The sequence below is a fragment of the Pelobates fuscus genome, chromosome 13 (assembly GCF_036172605.1).
Source record: "Pelobates fuscus isolate aPelFus1 chromosome 13, aPelFus1.pri, whole genome shotgun sequence".
NCBI classification, from domain to species: domain Eukaryota; kingdom Metazoa; phylum Chordata; class Amphibia; order Anura; family Pelobatidae; genus Pelobates; species Pelobates fuscus.
The window spans coordinates 23,365,940-23,382,269 of NC_086329.1; the positions used below are offsets into that span (position 1 = coordinate 23,365,940).

The 16,330-nt window shown below is 39.9% G+C and overlaps 1 protein-coding gene across 2 annotated transcripts in view; it reads left to right on the top strand.

Moving 5' to 3' along the window:
- The window catches only part of LOC134583541 (N-acetylated-alpha-linked acidic dipeptidase 2-like), a 121,337-nt gene that overhangs the window by 101,940 nt on the left and 3,067 nt on the right, over positions 1-16,330 (top strand). The window lies entirely within an intron of this gene.

A 16,330-nucleotide genomic window follows, 5' to 3' on the forward strand; every position in this document is an offset into this window, starting at 1 on the left:
AGATATCTTAAAGGGAAATTATAGTGTAAGAAAAATAAAGTTGTCCCCCTGCCACTAAAGCTATAGTGCCCCCACCCCAGTGGTGCATAAGGGGTATTTAACCCCTTCTGTCACTTACCTGATTCTAGCATTGATATCCTTCGGAACAAAAAGAGAAGTCCTGCGCTCACTCCCATCACTACTGGGCCGGCAGCAATGACTACAATACACATCAGCCCCAATATATAGTAAAAACCAAAGAAAAGAAAATGTTACTTGCGCTTTCTCCTTAATCCCTATGTATATTTAGACAAATGGAGGTCATTTAGTTGCTCCAATGGCCATTGGAGGGAGTGCCCGTCTGCCAACGTCAAGGCAGACCCCCCCTAAGCGGGTCCTAACACTGACCCTTCAGCCTGCTTCCTTGAGCTTCTGGCAAAGATATCTCTAATGAGACAGAAAGGGGTATTTTTTTATATACACCCCTATACTTATTAACCCTTAATAGGGAACACATGGGATGGGCAGCAGCATTGTAACCAGGCTGTGTGATACAAAGTAAATACAAATACAAAAAGAGAAGTCCTGCGCTCACTCCCATCACTACTGGGCCGGCAGCAAGGACTACAGTACACATCAGCCCCAATATATAGCAAAAACCAAAGAAAAGAAAAAAGTTACCTGCGCTCTCTCCTTAATCCCTATGTATATTCTAGCATTGATATCCTTCGGTGCTGATTCAGTCTCCACCTCAGTGGCCACGCTCACATTGGGACTTCCCCATAAGGAAATCATTGTATAATGGGTGACTCTGGATGTCCTCATACATAGCGACCAAGAGTTGCCTAATGACCCGGAAGTCCTTCTAGTAGCGTCTGGTAGACAGCCACTAGAGGTTAAGTTAACCCTCAAAAAGGTAATTATTGCAGTTCACTAAAAACTGCAATAATTACCTTTGCAGGGTTAAGGTACATGGGGCACTGCAGTATAGTGCCTATAGTGTCCCGTTAAGGCCATTTTATATTTGAGTTAAAGAAAAAAAAAAAAGCCCCTCATAGGACTGAAACAGTCATGCTGTAACTGTATTTTATCTGCTTCATTAAAACGATATCTTATAAGCCTCCGTGAGGGCTCTTTTTGGTATATGGTGTAAACACACACACACACCATGATAAGACAAACACAAAATGTAATCTGTAACAGTGATGCCCTAGGTATTCATTACCCTGGCACTTTGCTAGAAAAAACTAAATACAACAATGTCATAAAATGATTGCAAAGTTCTGCAGATGACAAGGAAATTATATTGTCGTATTTCATACAGCAAAAGGAATTTGTTACAAGCAATGGGCTATTTTTCAGAACCCTCTGGCAACTAGTAAAGACGGCAGAGGTGAAATGACAAAGAATGTTCCACTGTACGTTCCTCAATTGCCATAAGTAGATAGAAACAACAGAATCATGAGAGGGAATTACATACCGGTAATCCAGTGATAGGTATTCAAAATGTATCCAATTTATTTTATCAGTGTTTATTTTAAAGTACATAGTCGATGTTTAATCTAAGCTTCATAAAACACAATTAATTTCATTATTTTAATGAGACATTTACCCTAGCCCTGTGTAATGTGGACTTGTTTTATTTATTGTATACTTACCCCAAAACTGTAGTCCGTGTTTTTTTTTTTTTATAAATAGCTCTGGCGCACAGGTACCAAGCTCATTGGCACAGAAAATAGATGCGAGTATATGTACATGCCATTTTTGGGTTTAGAGTAAAACATGTTTGCCATGCTTTGTGGAAGCAATGTGCATGATTTGGAGCAGAAGACCAAGTACATACAACATTTTACCAGTTTATTTAATGACATTGATTTGGAAATCATGTTAGTTATTACAGATAACCCCGAGGGAAGAAATTATATAACCATATTACATGTATAAACAACGTATCATAGAAATAAAAATTACAAACATTTTAATTTTTTAAAATTTATTTAAGGAACACTTTAAGGTCAGGAACACAAACATGACCACAGCCACCCCTTGTATGGTAAAACCTCACCTTATTTCCAGTGCTGTGTGGGTCTGTCGGTGCCAGCTCCGACCCAGATACGCCTCCGATCATCAGAATTGATTATCTCAGCCAATCACAATGCTTTCTTATAGGGATTGTGAATTCTGATGATCTCAGCCAAGGATGATCTCATAAGGATTGAAGCATTGAATTACTGCATCTCTATGGAAACCATTTAGCATCTCCATGCAGGGCGTGGAGACACAATCACGAGTAATCGCCACTGTAGGTGTCCTTAGGCGGTAAGGCAAAAAAGTCTGCAGGGACTGACTACATTAAGCTGCAGTTCTGGTGACTATGGTGTACCCTTAAATTCTTTATTTTACAGACAATAGACACATCTGGCAATGCACAATCCTCACCAAGTCCCAGTTTTGTGTAGATCAATGTACAGTGAACCATAATTCAACAGAAAAAGATAAAAATTAAGGACTGTTAGAAGGAGTCAGGCAACTGGCATAACACAGATTTTGTGCTGACATGAAAGTCCCAGTAACAATTATTAACAATCCACCTATGTAGTTTATTAGATAAAATAAAGATTGCACCACTGCTTTAAAACCACACTGATGTGTTAAAGGAACACTCCAGGCACCATAACCACTAGTGCGCTGTAGAGGTTATGGTGCCTAGAATGCCCTGGCACCTCCCCACCAAATGTAAGAAGTCAAACTGTTTTAGATCAGTCCAACCTGGGGTCTAACAGGTGACACTCCCCACCTCAACTACTTCCATGAAGAGCCTGAAGGCTTCCTATGAGAGCTTCTGTTAGCCAATCAGGAGAGCTGAGAGAATAAGCCGATTGCTCTCAGCCAATGATCTAGACCTTGCACTACCAGGCTTAGCTCAGATGGAGCACTTCTGGCTCTTTACATGAAGCGCTCACTATAGCGCTTAATGACTATGGGAGTTGGAGTGTTACTTAAAATCAGTCTCTCTCTTTCAGACCACATAAGACTAGTGGTATATCTGAAGGACCAAAAGCAATACTTACAGTCGTTTAAAACAGTGCGGTATAAGCGCTTGAACGGTCACTCCCCAGGATATGTAATATGATTTTTACGTATCCCCTACATTTAGCAAATATAAGTTTTTTAGATCTGAAAATAAAATACACACTTCTGCATAGACCTCTCTCCTTGAAAGAGGGTGCTCCACCTTAGCTCCCTGTCAATCATTGTTATAAATGGTGCTCTGTTCTTCAACTGAAGATGGAGAATAAGGAGAAATTAAACAATGTATCCATATTTGTTCTCATTTGCATTGTATGCCTTGGACTGTAATGTGGAATTGTGATTTCAATTGCAAAAATCTTTAATATACAATTTTAAACTACAACTACACAGATATGAATCAAATATACAGCTGCAAGGACATTCAATATGAAGGAAATGGCTATTTTGCCTTTTAAAACCATGTCGTTACATATTGTTAATAAAGTGGCAAAAAAAAATTAGAAATTAAAAAGCAACAATAATTGTGAGAGGGTGGGAGAAACTATATGGAAGGTCCAGGGGTAAAGGGGCATGAACCCAGTAATGGAAATAACTAAAATAACTGAATAACTTGACCACAGAATTGTAGATCTAAAAAAAAGAGAAAATTTAACCTTTATTGGATATGTATTAAGAATAAAGAAATTTGTCAGTTTCTTCTTTCAGTAGTCTATTTATTTGCTATTTAATACTTACCAACTTCTTTATTCTCAATACATACACAATAAAGGTTGTTTTATTTTATATCTACAATTCAGTGGTCAGGGTATTCAGTAAAAATATAAAAAAACAAAAACAACACAACCCACAATTTAGATTTTAGAATGAAAAAAACTACTTGCCCTGAGTATGTTAGGGGAGACAGCCACTTCATGATTCCTATCCCGTTCTACACTCGACCACCACATAACATCCAAAACTCAATTCACTATAGGTCAGAAGCCTCTATTGTTGTACCCAGTTCAATGCTTGTGCTAACTTTTGAAATCACACTTATTGCATTTAATTGTCACAAAATTTATACTATGTGAATTGAACAATAAATAAATAAAATAAAATAAAAAAAAAGACAACCCACACAACACAGTGGGACTTACTCTAAAAATGAATACAAAATGTTTTATTAGAATTGAAAGTAACTCTGTCTTAAGTCTAGTGTGGATTAGAGCCCAGCTGTTTTGACTGACAGTGTTAACTGATCTGTATTCAAAATAAGGTATTAGACATCAAGGATAAATCTCTCTAGCATAAATAATTTGCAATAGCTTTCCACAAACTGTTTTAGTTGAAAGCAATCATTGCCTTGCGTTCAACATTCAAGTATTTAATAAGTAAGATAAGTCTATGTGGTAGAAATTATTTGCAATAGAAGGTTTGCAAATGGTTCAAATCAAAATGAGATAAGGTGTTTATGATATTTGTAAATACAACTTGTTTATTTTAGATTAAGGTATATATTTGTTTTAATTTCTCTTCATCTGTGAAGTTGACACAAAAGCACAGGATTTACTTTCTAAATCTTGCACTTTTACCAGAGCTATGAACTGTAGACTGAAAGCACTAGGCATTGAAGCCAAGATTCCAAATGCAAGACATTTTCACACTCTTTGTTTCCCCCTCGCAACGATGTTTAACCTAGTACGAGTAGGAAAGACTTTGATAACCTTACAGTCCTCCTTTGGGCCACAGTCATAGGAATTGTTTAACCCCCTGGCACGATATGGCATTCATGACCTTAATGTGCGCTCACATATCTAGCACTGTAAACCATCCTAAAAACATTAGTATTAAAGCTGAAAATTGTATTCTACAAAAAAGAAATAATTCTTTAAGACTATATTTACAGTTAAAAAAATAAAAATAAGGAGGATTGAAAATATTTGTACATTCCTATTTCTTACTAGATTTTCAAAATCAATAGAATGTATACACAATTCATTTATACCCCTTATATTTAGCCCCTCATTAATATACTCTTATTTTTTAACACCTCGTTAGTTCTTTTTACTTTGTTTTGGCTATTGCTTTGTGTTGGACTGAAGCTGTACCAACAAGGGTAGTGGTATATGCAAAGCGTTAGTGTTTGTAGTGGCAACAAGCTTAGAGTCACATTTAAAACACACACACTGAAGAATCAGTTTTACAGTTGTCTCCTTATATTACATGTTACAACATGATTCTCCATCATAAGATAGAGAGAAAAGGTCCCAAAACAAGATTAAAAGTAAACTATAGGCACTATAACCATTTCATCTAATTGAATTTGCGATAACGCCCGGAGACCTACAATCCCTTCATTTAGTGTTAAATCATTTTTGAGCACTCTACCACTAAATTAGGATCCATGGGTTCCCCTAGCTCTGCCCCCACCAGATTTGTGCCTAAGGCAGAAATTACACAAACTTCCTTGTAGCTATATAGATCCATACCTGCAATGGCAGGTATGATGGTGATGGGATGAAAGCATATTGCTGCTCTGTCTAATGCGTCCGCATTAGCCTCATTAAAAAATTAAAGTTGGTTTAATGCTGAATGAAAGGACAGTGCCAAGGGACTACTGACATTAATTTCAATGAGATTAATTGGTTATGGTCCTACAGTCTCCCTTTAATCTCTGTGTTCTGCCTCCTAATTCTCTGGAAGAAGGTCCAATGTCTGAACACCTCTTAACATATATTTGGGTCCTGTTTACATTATATTGCTTAGCAACATTGGTAATAACCATCTTTCTAGCTATGCCGACCAGAGCTACATTTCCCCTACATCAGTGGTTCCAAGGAGAATCCACTAGGAGTATCTAAAATACAGGCTTTGGTAATCATTACATTTTGAACCATTGGTATGCTTTCAAAGCCGAGATCAAAAAAGGATAATTAGCCATGCAGTACTTTAATATTTATAAAAGGTTTAAACATGAAGGTAATATGAGATTAAAGTGTGTGTATGGAATGTATCTATACTCCAAGCAATAGAATTGAAACACTTTAGTTAACCAAATGAGAAAAAGAAATCCTACACTACCTCAATAATTTAATCAAATCAGGTATATATTTAAGAAATAATACAACAGAGAGATTATATAATCAGCACATTGTCAAAACTGATTGTAAATACCGGGTACCTTCACCCTGGTATCCCAGTGCTGTATGAACACAGTGAACTAAGTGTGTGTTGGCACAACCAACTAACTGTATGAAAATTAGCCCCCCCACCCAAAAAAAAAAAAAGCACAAAAAAAAGCACAAAAAAAAAAAACCTAGTTCTGTCTGAAAACAATTGTTATGCTTTTATAACAATTATATTAAAATTCCATTAATCCTTAGACTGTTATAGTCCTGTAGAAAAATAAAACTCATTCAATATTGTATAAAAGTGTATATATACATTGTTAATGTGATGGCATTTTTAAAAAATGGTTCAATGGTGCAGCAACACGTTTTAAATAAATCTCAACCTACCTTGGGGGCACATGTTACTCTCCCCATGTTCTTGATGTGCCATTTGTCCTATTTATTGATTTTCTGAGTCAATTGTAGATCACTGAGGAAGAAAAATAAATATTCATCAACATTTCTATTAAACTGCAAATCGATTAGTCAATGTACCTTGATAGATCTAATGATAAATTAGCAATTTTTATTTTTTTTGGAGATTATTTGTGTATTTATAAAATATTTTACCAGGATGGTTACATTGACATTTCTCTTGTTTTCAAGTATGTCCTGGGCCTTTGCCCACAAAACATTGCATTGTTACAATAGGATACAATATTACAAAAATACAATATACAAACTAAATATACACACATATATAAATTTTATACATAACAGGTAATAAATATATTCAACCATGACGGGTGCATTCTGTGCTGAGGTATGTTGCCATAGATCTCTTAAAAAGATTTTAGATTGAATGAAGATTTGACTGTGTGACTGAGGTTATTCTATAATTGAGGAAAAGGAGGATCGAGCCACTTTTTTTTTGTTCCAGTTTGGAAACCTTCACTAGATGTAGCAAACTGTGTCTCTGACCCAGCAGATGCACATCCCGTAGCAGACACACCACAATTCCTATACTGCTTCTAAAAGAAACACAGCTATGTTAGCAATGAGATGAGAGAGAGAGATCAGTCCAATCAGGAGACAGTGCGCCTTAGTCATCCATTATCATTAGGACTGAGAATAGCCCAAGGCATGTTGGGATTTATGGTCCCTGAAAATCAATTGATTATTAAGCCATTTCATTTAAATGGCTGGATTGTTTTAAAACTATTCCTCCAGGTCCTAGCTCTATAACTCTCCTATTTCTTTTATTCTCCCCTACTTCTGAATGTTATCCTGACGATATTCTACTAAATTAAGAGCAACCTTACTGGCATCCACACCATAGTAGTTGATCATTTCTATAGGTTCTAAAGGCCCTGAATGAAATAACTTTGGACTGCAGGAGAGTTCGCCTGCCACAGGACACACATTTGTAGCCAGACATCTACAGTGGGCCTTAGAGTCTTTGGAAAATAAACTTAAAAGTATTCCTCTAAACCCCTCTGGATATAACTTTTTTTGGGGGAAACGCATAATATACATTAGTTTGTATATTGTATTTTTAACAATAAAAGGGAAGCTATAGTCCTAAAAATAAAAAAAATAAAAGTTTTCAGGACTGTAAGTTCCTACTGCTGCTCTGACAATAAAAGGGAAGCTATAGTCCTAAAAATAAAAAAAATAAAAGTTTTCAGGACTGTAATGTTTTAACAATAAAAGGGAAGCTATAGTCCTAAAAATAAAAAAAATAAAAGTTTTCAGGACTGTAAGTTCCTACTGCTGCTCTGACAATAAAAGGGAAGCTATAGTCCTAAAAATAAAAAAAATAAAAGTTTTCAGGACTGTAAGTTCCTACTGCTGCTCTGACAATAAAAGGGAAGCTATAGTCCTAAAAATAAAAAAAATAAAAGTTTTCAGGACTGTAATGTTTTAACAATAAAAGGGAAGCTATAGTCCTAAAAATAAAAAAAATAAAAGTTTTCAGGACTGTAATGTTTTAACAATAAAAGGGAAGCTATAGTCCTAAAAATAAAAAAAATAAAAGTTTTCAGGACTGTAAGTTCCTACTGCTGCTCTGACAATAAAAGGGAAGCTATAGTCCTAAAAATAAAAAAAATAAAAGTTTTCAGGACTGTAATGTTTTAACAATAAAAGGGAAGCTATAGTCCTAAAAATAAAAAAAATAAAAGTTTTCAGGACTGTAATGTTTTAACAATAAAAGGGAAGCTATAGTCCTAAAAATAAAAAAAATAAAAGTTTTCAGGACTGTAAGTTCCTACTGCTGCTCTGACAATAAAAGGGAAGCTATAGTCCTAAAAATAAAAAAAATAAAAGTTTTCAGGACTGTAATGTTTTAACAATAAAAGGGAAGCTATAGTCCTAAAAATAAAAAAAATAAAAGTTTTCAGGACTGTAATGTTTTAACAATAAAAGGGAAGCTATAGTCCTAAAAATAAAAAAAATAAAAGTTTTCAGGACTGTAAGTTCCTACTGCTGCTCTGACAATAAAAGGGAAGCTATAGTCCTAAAAATAAAAAAAATAAAAGTTTTCAGGACTGTAATGTTTTAACAATAAAAGGGAAGCTATAGTCCTAAAAATAAAAAAAATAAAAGTTTTCAGGACTGTAAGTTCCTACTGCTGCTCTGACCTCTGTCCACCCACTTTTGTTGGCAAAAAAGTGCTGTGATTCTTCTGAAGCAGCCCCCCACTCTGCTTCTGTCATCAGACCTGTTGAAGTCTTCTGCGTTCCAGTGTTAATTTGTTATTGTAAATACGATGTTTATTGAAAGGTTTTCTTTTTTTCTCAATGGTATTTCAATATAGAAAACTATGACTTGGACTCACAGGGCCCATCAATCATACAAACTGTTCAGGTTACATGACAGGTGTGTGATATTGCTGTATACTGTGGCGGTTCGCAGGTCGCAATTTTTTCATGTCAAGCAACATTTTATCTGACTATTGCGTGTGTACTCACATTATCATTTATTAAGGCACATGACGGTTTGAGCAGTCATCCAATACATATATGCCTTGTATGTCGTAATATTTTCCTTGTATAGTGGGTACTTTTTGGTCCCAACTGTGGTTCCCGTGTCTGCTTCGGTGAGTAATTATATATGGGCTTAGATCTCAGAGACTTCTGTGTTGTGCGTGTTGTCACGGTAGGTTTGCTATATGCTCCTGTCTAGTTTTGTTACATGTGGCTGAGTTCATGTTAAAATAAGATGTTAGTGAACCCCTGAATGGGTGTGCTGGTGTTTCTTTCTTTCGTACCATGTGTTTAATGGTATGAGAGGGTTAGCTTTCGTTACCGGTGTTGGTGGTTTCCCTGTCTTCCTGGTGTCATGTCCCGAGGATTAGTTAGTCCCGTCCTCTCCGTGTATGTAGTAGGTTATGCATCTTCCCACATCTGGGATGTCTCCTCCGTGTCTCTCTCTACCTTCCCAGGTCTACGTGACTGCCCCTCTTCGGGGTCCTGTATTGTCCCTCCCCTGTTTGTGGATCTGCTCCTGTCGAAATCCGGGTGGTGGGATGGTGGGTTCTGGGTTGTAAGTGTGTGTGGGTGGGGTGAGTCAGCGTTGCCTCCAATGCGCTCGGGCAACCCCTCTACCTCCCACGGATCCCCCCTTCGTGTTTAGTCAGTGGTTGCAGTCTGTTTGATGTATACATACCAAGGTCTCCATTGTTCTGTGTGTCTCCTCCCCAGCAGGTCTGCTATTTTGGCTTCGGACGTTTGTATTTCTTCCACCTTTTGCCTCCATTCTCCGATGGTTGGTGGGTTTGTCTTTTTCCAGTGTAGCGGTATAAGTGATTTTGCTGCGTTAAGCAGGTATCTCAAGATCAACCTTTTGTATATGGAGAGTGGTAGTTCTGTGTAATGTAACAGGGCAGTTTCTATGTTTAAGTGTGGAGTGTCTCCCAATATGGTCTGTATTTGTTGCGTGTCCAGTGTTAATTTTGGCTGCAAATTTCAATTCGGTTTAGTCATCGTCTTTTGACAAAAAAGGCATTTTAGTCATCTGAATTGGTCGACTAAATCTCAAAAATATTAGTTGCCTAAATCTGACAAATATGGTTAGTCGACAAAATTAACAGTGCTGCGTTCTAGTCTGATCCAGTGCTTCTCAGACAAGCATTGGGGAAGAGATACACATGAGCAGCAAAACTCTACACTTGTCCAATAAAATGCTCTCTATGAGCAGCATTTGATTCAATAACAGTCTGACTCTATTCTCACAGGGTAAGACATCAACTAGAGTTGTGTTTAACCCTGCAATGAAAACATTGCAGTTTCTACACTGCAACCAAGCCAATTATTATTATTATTTTTTATAAAGCACCAGCAAATTCCGTAGCGCTGTACAATTCACAGGGATGAAGTGGTAGTGTCCCATTTTAATTAATAATCAAATAATAGTCATGTTAGATTCACATTAAATGCTCCAGTGTAGTGCTGAGAAGCGAACCCACGTATTTTCCAGAATTCTTGCTCCCTTACAGATTGAAATACATGGTTTATGAATGGGATGGAGTGATTGTACTATTGACATCTGTAGTACAATAAAGAAATTGTTTAGGAATGAGGTAATTATGTAAGTTTCCACTCTCAAAGCTGTATAGCATTGGCATTCTACAGGAAACCTAAATCAGGGGACGCCCCTTATGGTTTCCTCTAGCCACTACCCTTACACCTCTTTTAAAACAAAAGGAGACAGGATGTAGTTTGGATTTAGATAATAAATCTCTTAATGCCACCATGTTCCTTTTTCCCCCTTCCATTTTCTTGGCCTGTGCACCTTAAAAAAGTTAAATTATTATATCTATACATGTTATTTTGGTGGGTGTCTTTGAGCTCATAGGTACATTCCACTAGCACAGTGCAAAAAAAAGAAAAAAAAAAAGAAAAAAAGAAAACATGGAAGCATATCGGGATTGCTCTTTAAATTCCCTGCCTCTTACTACTAGATTAACAGGGCCTCCACATAGAAGACCCTTTAAAAAAAATAAAACACACAAATAAAAAAAAATCCATAACTAAACCAATATTTTTAGCAAATGACGCTTTCCCATACCAAGCAATTTTCACTCTCCCATCTAGATAGCCACGTGCTCTAATAAAATGTACCAGACTCGAATTTCTGATCCCTCGACGTTGGTTACGGTCATCAGAATGAAACTGAACAACTGAAATGTAGAAAAAGGTTTTTGTTGCCCTAGTGAGCATGACTGCTATACTGTACTAACATGCATGCTTTGCATTATCCATATATAAATGTGAACCACTCCCACACGCAGAGTACAATGTGTGAACCATTCCCACACACAGAGTACAATGTGTGAACCATTCCCACACACAGAGTACAATGTGTGAACCATTCCCACACACAGAGTACAATGTGTGAACCATTCCCACACACAGAGTACAATGTGTGAACAATTCCCACACACAGAGTACAATGTGTGAACAATTCCCACACACAGAGTACAATATGTGAACCATTCCCACACGCAGAGTACAATGTGTGAACCATTCCCACACGCAGAGTACAATGTGTGAACCATTCCCACACGCAGAGTACAATGTGTGAACCATTCCCACACGCAGAGTACAATGTGTGAACCATTCCCACACGCAGAGTACAATGTGTGAACCATTCCCACACACAGAGTACAATGTGTGAACCATTCCCACACGCAGAGTACAATGTGTGAACCATTCCCACACGCAGAGTACAATGTGTGAACCATTCCCACACGCAGAGTACAATGTGTGAATCACTCCCACACGCAGAGTACAATGTGTGAATCACTCCCACACGCAGAGTACAATGTGTAAACCACTCCCACACGCAGAGTACAATATGTGAACCATTCCCACACACAGAGTACAATGTGTGAACCATTCCCACACGCAGAGTACAATGTGTGAACCATTCCCACACGCAGAGTACAATGTGTGAACCATTCCCACACGCAGAGTACAATGTGTGAACCATTCCCACACACAGAGTACAATGTGTGAACCATTCCCACACGCAGAGTACAATGTGTGAACCATTCCCACACGCAGAGTACAATGTGTGAACCATTCCCACACGCAGAGTACAATGTGTGAATCACTCCCACACGCAGAGTACAATGTGTGAATCACTCCCACACGCAGAGTACAATGTGTGAACCACTCCCACACGCAGAGTACAATGTGTGAACCATTCCCACACGCAGAGTACAATGTGTGAACCATTCCCACACGCAGAGTACAATGTGTGAACCATTCCCACACGCAGAGTACAATGTGTGAACCATTCCCACACGCAGAGTACAATGTGTGAACCATTCCCACACGCAGAGTACAATGTGTGAACCATTCCCACACGCAGAGTACAATGTGTGAACCATTCCCACACGCAGAGTACAATGTGTGAATCACTCCCACACGCAGAGTACAATGTGTGAATCACTCCCACACGCAGAGTACAATGTGTGAATCACTCCCACACGCAGAGTACAATGTGTGAATCACTCCCACACGCAGAGTACAATGTGTGAACCACTCCCACACGCAGAGTACAATGTGTGAATCACTCCCACACGCAGAGTACAATGTGTGAATCACTCCCACACGCAGAGTACAATGTGTGAATCACTCCCACACGCAGAGTACAATGTGTGAACCATTCCCACACGCAGAGTACAATGTGTGAACCATTCCCACACGCAGAGTACAATGTGTGAACCATTCCCACACGCAGAGTACAATGTGTGAACCATTCCCACACGCAGAGTACAATGTGTGAACCATTCCCACACGCAGAGTACAATGTGTGAACCATTCCCACACGCAGAGTACAATGTGTGAACCATTCCCACACGCAGAGTACAATGTGTGAACCATTCCCACACGCAGAGTACAATGTGTGAACCATTCCCACACGCAGAGTACAATGTGTGAATCACTCCCACACGCAGAGTACAATGTGTGAATCACTCCCACACGCAGAGTACAATGTGTGAATCACTCCCACACGCAGAGTACAATGTGTGAACCACTCCCACACGCAGAGTACAATGTGTGAATCACTCCCACACGCAGAGTACAATGTGTGAATCACTCCCACACGCAGAGTACAATGTGTGAATCACTCCCACACGCAGAGTACAATGTGTGAACCATTCCCACACGCAGAGTACAATGTGTGAACCATTCCCACACGCAGAGTACAATGTGTGAATCACTCCCACACGCAGAGTACAATGTGTGAATCACTCCCACACGCAGAGTACAATGTGTGAACCACTCCCACACGCAGAGTACAATGTGTGAACCACTCCCACACGCAGAGTACAATGTGTGAACCACTCCCACACGCAGAGTACAATGTGTGAACCATTCCCACACACAGAGTACAATGTGTGAACCATTCCCACACACAGAGTACAATGTGTGAACCATTCCCACACACAGAGTACAATGTGTGAACCATTCCCACACACAGAGTACAATGTGTGAACCATTCCCACACACAGAGTACAATGTGTGAACCACTCCCACACGCAGAGTACAATGTGTGAACCACTCCCACACGCAGAGTACAATGTGTGAACCACTCCCACACGCAGAGTACAATGTGTGAACCACCCCCACACGCAGAGTACAATGTGTGAACCACTCCCACACACAGAGTACAATATGTGAACCACTCCCACACACAGAGTACAATATGTGAACCACTCCTACACGTAGAGTACAATGTGTGAACCATTCCCACACACAGAGTACAATGTGTGAACCATTCCCACACACAGAGTACAATGTGTGAACCATTCCCACACACAGAGTACAATGTGTGAACAATTCCCACACACAGAGTACAATGTGTGAACCATTCCCACACACAGAGTACAATGTGTGAACCATTCCCACACGCAGAGTACAATGTGTGAACCATTCCCACACGCAGAGTACAATGTGTGAACCATTCCCACACGCAGAGTACAATGTGTGAACCATTCCCACACGCAGAGTACAATGTGTGAACCATTCCCACACGCAGAGTACAATGTGTGAACCATTCCCACACGCAGAGTACAATGTGTGAACCATTCCCACACACAGAGTACAATGTGTGAACCATTCCCACACGCAGAGTACAATGTGTGAACCATTCCCACAGGCAGAGTACAATGTGTGAACCATTCCCACACGCAGAGTACAATGTGTGAACCATTCCCACACGCAGAGTACAATGTGTGAACCATTCCCACACGCAGAGTACAATGTGTGAACCATTCCCACACACAGAGTACAATGTGTGAACCATTCCCACACACAGAGTTCAATGTGTGAACCACTCCCACACACATGGTACTAGACGTGCTTCCTTTGCCAGTGCTGACATTTAGTGTCTCCAAACCCTGCATGGAGACTTAGAACGTTTCCCATAGAGATGCATTGTATCAATTCATCTCTATGAGGAAATGTGGTTTGACGCAGCGCGGTGTGTTGCTACCCATGCACAATAGCCTCCCAATGCTTTCCCATGGGGAAGCATTGTATTGGCTGAGATAGTCAAATCTGAGGATCTCAGCCACAGAAGCACTAGGTGGGGCTAGCCAAAGCGAGAGCGATGCCGTAAGAAAGGGGAGTAAAATTACCTTTTCAAAGTAAAGAGAGGAGGCCGGGGGCCTAAATATTGATTTTAAAACTATGGTGTCAGGAATACATGTTTGCATTACGTAGTAGCTCCTAAAGAAAGGGAAAATACAGCATTGCAATCACTAGAAACTAAAACAGATTATTTTCATTATTTTTATTAAAAAAAAACAAGTCTGCCCTTTTTTAAACATTGAGAACTAGCTAGCTTTCTTTAAAATGTTATTCACCCGTTTGTAATGATTTTATGCATTATTTCTGGACGTTTAATCTAATCCTTCGTAGTTTCTTTAAACCTAGCATACCTGACCTCTCACTTTTTGTTCGAGATAATTAATGAAATCACTTAATTATTTTAATAACAATACTAGGAAGTGTCTAGGTCTACACGTATCTGTGATCTGTAGCACAGAATGTGTGAGATTCCACATTTCCAGCTTTTCAAGGTGTGAGTCACGATAGCTGGGAATAGGAAGGAAGGCTCAGAGCAGTTCTCTGAAAAGCTATACAATGCTCCACAACACCAAACTCATTTCATTTAACTAGTAAATCATCAGCAGGTCTGGAAACGTTCCCACTTGTTTCACCCCGAGACATTTGACAGTAAAAGATTTCTCACTTGCTATTTTCATAGATTGTTTATTAGTTTTATGGGCTACATGTTTCCGTGCTTATGTATACACCAACATTTTAAAAATTATTTTTGAAAAATGCTAATGAATCATCTGAATTTTGAAAACAAAAGGACAGCATAAAACTATAAATGCGGGGGGCGGGGCCTGACAGCCAAGATGGCCGGTCGTGCTCTTTGAGAGCTCCTGCACTAGCGGGCACAAAAATGCTAACCCTGAACGAAATATTTATGCCTGTGGCACAAGGTGCCCGGAGAGCGACACAGGATCACACAGGGAACAGAATGACATCTGTCCCGCACCGAAACTTTGTGAAACTACCTGAACCGGCCATGCGGCCTAATCCAGAGCGGAGCCTGAAGCCTGGGGGAGGCGGCCGATCTCCCAGCACGGGACCCGCTCACAAGCGAGCAACCAACATGGCCCAGCTACCCCCCCCCCCTCTGGACCAGCGGGGGATATCCCGGTCCTCGCTGGGGACGATTACCCCTGCCACTCGGCTTAATCAAGCGACAAAACCAGCGGCCAACCAAGCCTGTCAGGGCCCAAGCAAGATGGCGGCCCGAACGAGACCTGCGACACAAAGCACCCTTTACAAAGCCACCTAAACATGTCCAGGATTTTTTCCATCGGCTTTGCACCAACCTATGGACACAATATCGCATCAGGGGTCGGTCATTCCAACTAGTGGTGAAGGAGATGGCGGCATGGATCCGTCCTGCCACCCGGCGCCGCCTGTGTAGACACTCACACCGCGCCCCTAGAACAGCCTCCAGACGGAGATTGTGCCGGAGAGCCGGATGGCGGGAAGCGAAGGCAAACTCCCCAAGCACCATCACTCACCCTCGCACACAACTGAGCGAAACCGCCAAGCAAACCCGACCCACTTACCACTCAGCAGCACCAGCAACCTCCGAACACCGCAGCTTGCAAGCCACGGCATGCT